We start from the raw sequence: 8,342 nt of genomic DNA on the forward strand, positions 1-8,342 counted from the left end.
AAATCAATCGGACGTTTTCTCTTTGGGATTTCTCATTCTTAATTGAATTGACTAAATAACTAAAGTGAAACTAAGGCTAAAATCAACTCGCCTAGTCAAGCTCGTCCGCAAAAAAATAGGGTTTTGAAAATTTATCATTTCAGTTTCTTACCAAGTAAAATGGATCATTTTTAAGGTCCAACGCCTTAAAATGATCACCCTTCAAGTAAAAAAGAATCACTTGATTCACGCATAAGAAAGAACTACGTAGGTCTGATTTCCTCTCCAAAGGAGGGTACGTAGGAGCAAAAGCCCCGCTTTTATCGACCTCAAAAAATAAAAGTTAAGATAACACAATTCCACAATTCTAAAAAATAGGCTGTTGTCCTTTGAGACAAACGTGAGAGGTGCTAATACCTTCCTCAAGCGTAAATACAACTCCCGAACTTAGAATTTTCATTTTGACCGGTTTCCTTCGGTTTTTTCCGACGTTTTCCACAAATAAACGTTGGTGGCGACTCCGCGCATCTTTCCTCCTTTGGAAAGCGCACCCGTGAGCCTCGCCCTCGCTCGCCCGCGAAGGGCACGTTGCGACAGGATGCTTCCAGAATATGAAATTCAGGAGGATAGGAGCTCGGTGGTGTAGCCATGTACTAGTTAAAAAACAACATTAAGTCAACTCAAAAGTATAGTAAGTTATGTAATTGTAAATATGGAAATAGGTATATATAAAAAATGATTACATTATATGATGTTAATTAATTCTCCTTCATCATGATCATTATGATTTGCATGGACGTTGTTCACTTCTTCTTTTTCTTTGAGGTTAAGCATGTGTGTGGAGAAAAAAGTGTGACAAGTATCAAGGGTTGAATCATCTTCTTCAAGATTAACACCAACGGTTTTTCTATGTAGAACCACTGACCACCTATTTAGCTTGTTCTACCATGATGAAAGGTTCATTATGATAAGCTAGCTTCTTCAGATCTACCAAAGTAAATATGAAATCATCGGTTCACACACCAATATTGCTATCAACCCACTTATACTTAAAAACATACAATGAATTTAACATAATTAAGCTCCTAGATTTCTTCAATGACTCCAAAGTAAGGCATGGACACCAGGCATGGATTGTCATCATTTGTAGTAGCAAAGTGTTGGGATTCAGCTCTAAGACTAACCCCATTGTTTTGCACTGTACTCTTGTCGTCTTGTGATTTGGTGTAGAATGAATACTTGTTGATATTGTATCCCTACCAACTTCTAACATTTCTTTTAGGCCCATATGCTAACTTCCTTAACATTTCAAAAGCATTATGTCACCAAAGATTGTATCTTTAAGCCAATTTAGGAAAGTCTTGTTATGCTCTTTCAACACCCTATTCTTGGCCATTTTTGGGTTACTTTCCTTGATTAAGGCTTCGTGACGAACTATGTATGACACAACTTCATTACTGTTATATACAAATAAAATTTTTTCAATTCCTCTAGACTCGGAGTTATAACATGCAACCCTCGTGAACCCTTACCTTTCACTCTCTTGTTATGCCGAGACTTAGGAAGCCCAACATGTTTTGCCTTTTCAATGTACTTTGAACAAAACTCAATAGCTTCTTTTGGAATGTACCTTTCAACAATGGATGCTTATGGACGGTGTAGATTCTTTGTATACCCTTTTAAGATCTTCATGAATCGCTCAACCAGGTACATTCAACATAAATAAATGGGACCACACAATTTAGTTTCCCTCACTAGATGAACAATTAAGTGAAACATGGTGTCAAAAAAAGAAGGATGAAAATGCATCTCTAATTGACACAAGATATATTCTTGAACCTATACAAAACTAATTAAGACTAGAATGAGAGATAAAGATAAGATCAACAGAAGAAGTACACAACCTTTTTATACTGGTTCACTCTCTATCACTAGAGAAGCTAATCCAGTTATCTAATCCAAAACACAAATTAGATTTTCATTATGCATATAGAATCCTTACAAGTAATCACAAGAAATCTACAATTCCCACCCCGAAAAAAGAGACTTAGGCACCCAATATTAGGGTTCTATGTGAATAAGAGCATAAGAAAAACCTACCCTTAGCAAAAACTAGAAACACCTATTCTAGCATGCCTTAAGCAATTCATGCACTAACAAAAAGATGTGTAAAACCATACATGAAAAACGAGAGTAAAGATAGATACAACCTGATCAATCCTTTCCACAAAACCTTGCTTGACTAAAGAGGTGTTCTTCTTGAATTCGAGAAAGTGACACAACTCACTTATCACAAAAGATCTTCACAATCAAATGATTTGATGGTGTGAGTTACTTTTCTAAACACTTTTCTTATCTTCTTTCTTTAACTAATAATAGCATGTGATCTTGGCTCATTCAAAAGCTTATTTCATTGTTTCTTTTTTGAAGAGAACACAAGCTGGTTATTTATGGAAAAAATAGTTATAATTGCCTATAATCGATTAAATCTACAAGGTAATCAATTAATTCAATGAAGTAACCAATTAGATTATCTTTTTAATTGATTAAAGTGTTCTTCTGAAAACCTGGAAACAACTCAAGAATAATGTAATCCATTAGATACTCAAAGTAATCAATTAAAATGTTCTTGTTCACTTCTGAAACACTTGTGGAAAAAGAAGTAATCGATTATAGCACATGGTAATCGATTAAAGCAGAGACTCCTGAATAAATCAATCATTGTCCAAAAACAACTATGTAATCGATTACGATAAGGTTGTAATCGATTAAACTGATACGAGACATAACTTTGGAAGCTTCAGAAAACTTGTGTAATCGATTATGATAAGGTTGTAATCAATTAAAATAAAGAGTTTTGCCTTCAGAAGAAACTTTTCTAACTTATTAATTTTTCTTCTTACTTACTCATGATAATGCATGATGAAAAAGAGATATGATATGGACTAAGATGCAACATTCAATATAACAACCAATACAAGTGCCACTCAAGGGAGTTGGGCATGTAAAAGACAAAACATCTTCAAGCTTTTCTCCAAGCTTCAAGCTTTAGTCTTCATGTTGGTCATGTGTTCCCCCTATCTCTAACAATCTCCCCCCTCTTGGCTTTGATGATTCCAAACTTGAATATGACATTGAGTGCATTTGGAAGGTTTGAGTCTTGAGATTAGAGAATTGTTTTCCTTAGTCAATCATGAAATTTTTAACACTTGAGAAAGGATTAATTCATCATATCATCATCATCATGATATATCTTACTATATAACTTTACTGATGCTAATGCAATCAATATGCACTTCATCTCCCAATATGCAAATATGTAGTTCAAATATGCAACATTTCATCTCCCCTTTTTGGCATTAACAAGGCCAAAAAGTTTGAACTTATACACAAAATAGAACACACAAATTGAATGGAAATAGAACCCCATTTTGGAGGTAGAAGAAAGTTAAGGTTGCCTTTTATAGAGAAATAATGACGTTCTGATTAGCTGAGGTAGGTGGCAGGAGTAAATACCACATTTTAATTGATTACCATTTTCGTGATGAGGCATGTAATCGATTAAACAAATAGGTAACCGATTAAAACAAACAATTTTAAACAAAAACACCACAATCACGAAAACGGTAATCAATTAAAATGCGGGGTAATCGATTAGGACAAAAGATTTTCAAAACTTATAACACATACCAATCAATGGTAATCAATTAAATAATGGCGTAATTGATTAAAACAGAAAGTTTTGAAAAACTGATCACACAACTGACCATGGTAATAAATTAAAACAAAGAGTAATCGATCAAAAGATAAAGAAATCATGAAATAACCAAGGAAAACATGTGATTTTTCTAAAAAACAAATGATTAAACACACATATCAACAAACTAAGACACATTAAGAGAAATCAAGTGATATAGAATGCAATATGAAACACATAATGTGCATTAAACAAAATGTCATTCTATGCTAGATCGATATAAGATGCCTAGTTCATTTCTAATGAAGAACAAACTATCTCTAGCAAGTGGTTTAGTGAATATATCTGCTAAGTTATACACACTATCTATGAACTCAATGCAACAATCACCTTTTAAGACATGACCTCTTAGAAAATGATGTCTTATTTCTGTCTTTAGTCCTAGAATGCATGATGGGATTTTTAGTTAGATTGATCACACTTGTGTTGTCACATTTTAGAGGAATGTGATCAAGGTTTACTCCAAAGTCTTCAAGTTGTTGCTTCATCCAGAGACTTTGAGCATAACAACTTCCAGCTGCTATATACTCAGGTTTTGCAGTGAAAAGTGCTACACAAGCTTGCTTTTCGAAATTCTAAGACACAAGAGAGCTTCCTAATAGGTGGCATGTCCCACTTGTGCTTTTTCTATCTAATTTGAAACCTACAAAATTAGAATCTTAAAAGCCTGTTAGATTTAAGTAGGTACCCTTGGGATACCACAAACCTATATTAGTTGTGCCCTTAAGGTACTTAATTATCATTTTGACAGCTATTAAGTGAGATCCCTTAGGATTGGCCTGATATCTTGCACATAAGAAAACGCTTAGCATGATATTTGGTCTACTTGCAGTTAAGTAGAAAAGTGATCTAATCATACCTCTATATCTTGACTCATCCACTGATTTACCTTTCTTATCTAAGTCAAGGTAGGTTGAAGTTGCCATTGGAGTAAGTGCTTTGCATCTTTCCATGCCAAATTTCTTAATTAGTTCAATATAGTATTTAGTTTGACTTAGGAAGGTTCCATGTTTCATCTTCTTGACTTGGAGTCGAAGAAAGAAGTTCAACTCTCCCATCATAGACATCTCAAATTCCTTCATGACCTTGGTGATTGCTTTAAACCATACATAACCTTTTTCAGTCTATAGACATGGTTAAGATGTTCATAGTCCACAAAACCTGGTGATTGATCTACACACACTTCTTCTTCAATGAGACCATTGAGGAAGATGCTCTTCACATCCATCTAAAAAAGTCTGAAATCCATGATACATGCAAACACAAGCAGCAGTCTTATGTCTTCTAACCTTGCAATTGGAGCGTAGGTTTCATCATAATCGAATCCTTCTTCTTGGTTGTAACCTTTTGCAACCAATCTTGCTTTATTCGTTACTATGATGTCAAATTCGTTAAGTTTTTTTCAAAACACCCACTTGGTTCTGATTGACTTGTGAGAGGTTCGTTTAGGAACTAAGTGATGTGCCATTATTTTCTCCTATTTCTTAACCCTTTTTGCACCATTTTAAACACTGATTAGTCTTAATTGTCAAATTTATGAGGCAGTTTTATTATTTGGGCCCATTCAACTAATTTGATGTTTTTAATCTAATTTCAGGAATTAATGAAGCATTGGGCTTGAATCTAGAATTGGGCTTGGGCTTGAATCCAGAATTGGGCTTGGACTTGAATAGGGCAGACTAATTTATTCTACAAAATTAGATCTTATCTTATCTTATCTAGATATTATTTAGATTTGATCTCATCTAGATATTATTTCATCTAGATCTTATCTTATCCTATCTTATCTAGATTTCATTTGATTTTACTTATGGGCTTGGATTTAAAATAGATTTGTAAGCTTTGGGGCTAAAAAGCTATATAACAGCACCAAGGTTCTAGTTTAGCTCTCTCTCCTCTCTCTCTTCTATTTTTCGTTTTTAGTTTGAGTCTCTCTTCTCTTTCTCTTTTATTTTCGTTTTTTACAATTCCATTTCAGACTTTTAGTTTTATCAATAAAATTTCGTTCTCTATTTGATTAATGGAAGGCTAAGTCCGCAACGTTGTTTTCTCTGGAGGATCAAGCACAGTTCTCTTTGAGGTTCTATTATTACTGTTAAATTCTGTTCAGTTTTTCCTCTTCACTAATTACTCTGAATTTGTTGCTATTAATTTATGCATGCTTAGTGCTTGATTAATTGTCTCTGCGCTTAATTTACGTACGTTCATGCTTAATGATCGTTTATGAGTAATTAGTGTGTGTGATGCTTAATCACATAATGAATGCTTTAGGTTAAATTTCGCTTAGTAATTTAATTAAGGGTTGGATTAAGTGGTTGAACTGATAAAGGATAAATTCTCGCAACCTAGGATAAGAGACTTGCTTGTGAATCAAGGGGAGGCAACGTATTTTAATTATGATAATTTGTAATTCAATTTTACTCGCTTTTTAATTTACAAAAGCAAACAACCCCCGCCCCCCAATTTGTTACTATTTCCTACTATCTGTTATGAACATTTGGTGTATCATTGCTCGTTGGGAAACGACCTAGGATCACATCCTAGTTTCTACATTTTAATATTTATTTGATTCGAGTACGACCTCGATCAAATTTGGCGCCATTGTTGGGGAGCAATGTCCAAAGGTTCATAATAGCTAATAATTTGTGTTTTATGTTTAGTTGTTTTATGCTTTCGTGTGTTGTGTTAGTGTTGTGTTAGTGTGGTATTCGTGTTGCGTTAAGTGTGTTTAGAGCCTTGTTATTTTGTTTATTGTGTGTTCTGTTTTAGTTTTTCTGTTCAGTGCTTTCCCTGTTTTAGTTTTGGTGTTCTACTGTGAATAGTGATTTGAGACGGATTTAGTGACCACTTTTGTTGAACTGGAAAACAGGGTAGTAGTGGAAATCCCTTAGTGACAAATTTTAGAGGCCACCCTTGCTGAATTAATTTTGATTTTTTGTTTTGGTAGCTATAGCTGTTATTTTTGGCTGAATTTTTTTGTGGTCACTTCTTTTGATCCATATTTTGTGGGAAAAATAGCTGGAGCCCTTAGTTTGGTCAGATTTGAAAGTTCCAAAAAAGTAGCAAATTTGATTTTTGTTAAAACTTCAAACGACCATAACTTTTGCTCCAGTTATCAGAATCGCTATTATTATATAAGTATTTAGGGTAGAAAAAAATTTCTCATGCCAAGGCAGCCGGCCATAGGCAGGCTGAGGTCTCCTTCTTCCAAAAATTGCGATTTTGCCAAAAGTTTTTTATTTTCCAAGTATTATTCTCTTGTTTTTCTTAACTTATCATTTTTAGCTTCTATAGTTAGACTTTGAATTTTTGTTTGAAATTTTGTGTGCTATCTTCTCATCATTTTATAAGGTTGCTCACAAAATTTCAAGTCCTTTGGATATCATTTAATGGTAGCTGTAGTTCAAACCTACATTGTTACTTGCATAAGAAGGCAACTAGCTGTGCATGCTGAATATAGTGTATGACTAGAGGCAATCCTTCTGACTTACAACCCTTTGATCCTGAGATAGATAGGACATTTGATAGATTATTTAGACATCATTTAGTACCTTTTGAGCATCCTAAGCATTCTGTTATTGGTGATTTTGAATATTCTGAGAACATGGCATAACCTTCACCCCGTGAGAGGACTCTAAGGGAAATGGCTGCACCTGACTTCACCTACGAAAGCTTGTGCATCCAATACCCTGATGAGGATGTCCCATATGTTCTTTAAATTGGACTGATCCATTTGCTTCCAAAGTTTCATGGCCTTGCAGGTGAAGACCCGCATAAACATCTGAAAGAATTCCATATTGTCTGCTCCACCATGAAACCCCCAGATGTCCAGGAGGATCACATATTTCTGAAGGCCTTTCCTCATTCTTTAGAGGGAGTGGCAAAGGACTGGCTTTATTACCTTGCTCCACGGTCCATCACGAGTTGGGATGACCTCAAGAGAGTATTCTTAGAAAAAAGTTTCCCTGCTTCCAGGACCATGACCATCAGAAAGGATATTTCAGGCATTAGACAACTCAATGGAGAGAGCTTATATGAATACTGGGAGAGATTTAAGAAACTATGTGCCAGTTGCCCTCACCACCAGATTTCAGAGCAACTTCTCCTCCAATATTTTTATGAAGGACTCAATAACATGGAGAGAAGTATGATAGATGCTGCCAGTGGTGGAACCCTTGGAGACATGACCCCTGCTGAAGCCAAAAATGATGCTATTGTCATTAGAGGAGTGCATGAAGTAGCCACGAATTCATCTTCATCAGCCGAGACTAAGAAGCTTGAAGGTAAAATAGATGCCTTGGTTAACCTGGTAACCCAACTGGCCGTGAATCAAAAATCTGCACCTGTTGCCAGACTCTGTGGTTTATGCTCCTCTGCCAACCACCACACAGACCTTTGCCCTTCTGTGCAACAATCTGAAGCAATTGAATAGCCTGAAGCTTATGCTGCAAACATCTACAACAGACCTCCTCAACCTCAGCAGCAAAATCAGCCACAACAGAACAATTATGACCTCTCCAGCAACAGGTACAATCCCGGGTGGAGGAATCATCCCAACCTTAGATGGTTGAATCCTTCACAACAGCAGCAACAACAACCATATTTT

General features: G+C 35.4%; 1 non-coding gene across 1 annotated transcript; it reads right to left on the reverse strand.

Moving 5' to 3' along the window:
• Positions 1 to 7,718: 7,718 nt before the first annotated feature.
• Positions 7,719 to 7,825, reverse strand: LOC112997972 (small nucleolar RNA R71). Its single transcript, XR_003263019.1, has one exon. It is a non-coding gene; the product is annotated as a small nucleolar RNA R71 (small nucleolar RNA).
• Between the last annotated feature and the right edge of the window lie 517 nt (positions 7,826 to 8,342).

This window comes from Glycine max, chromosome 9 (genome assembly GCF_000004515.6).
Source record: "Glycine max cultivar Williams 82 chromosome 9, Glycine_max_v4.0, whole genome shotgun sequence".
Classification (NCBI taxonomy): domain Eukaryota; kingdom Viridiplantae; phylum Streptophyta; class Magnoliopsida; order Fabales; family Fabaceae; genus Glycine; species Glycine max.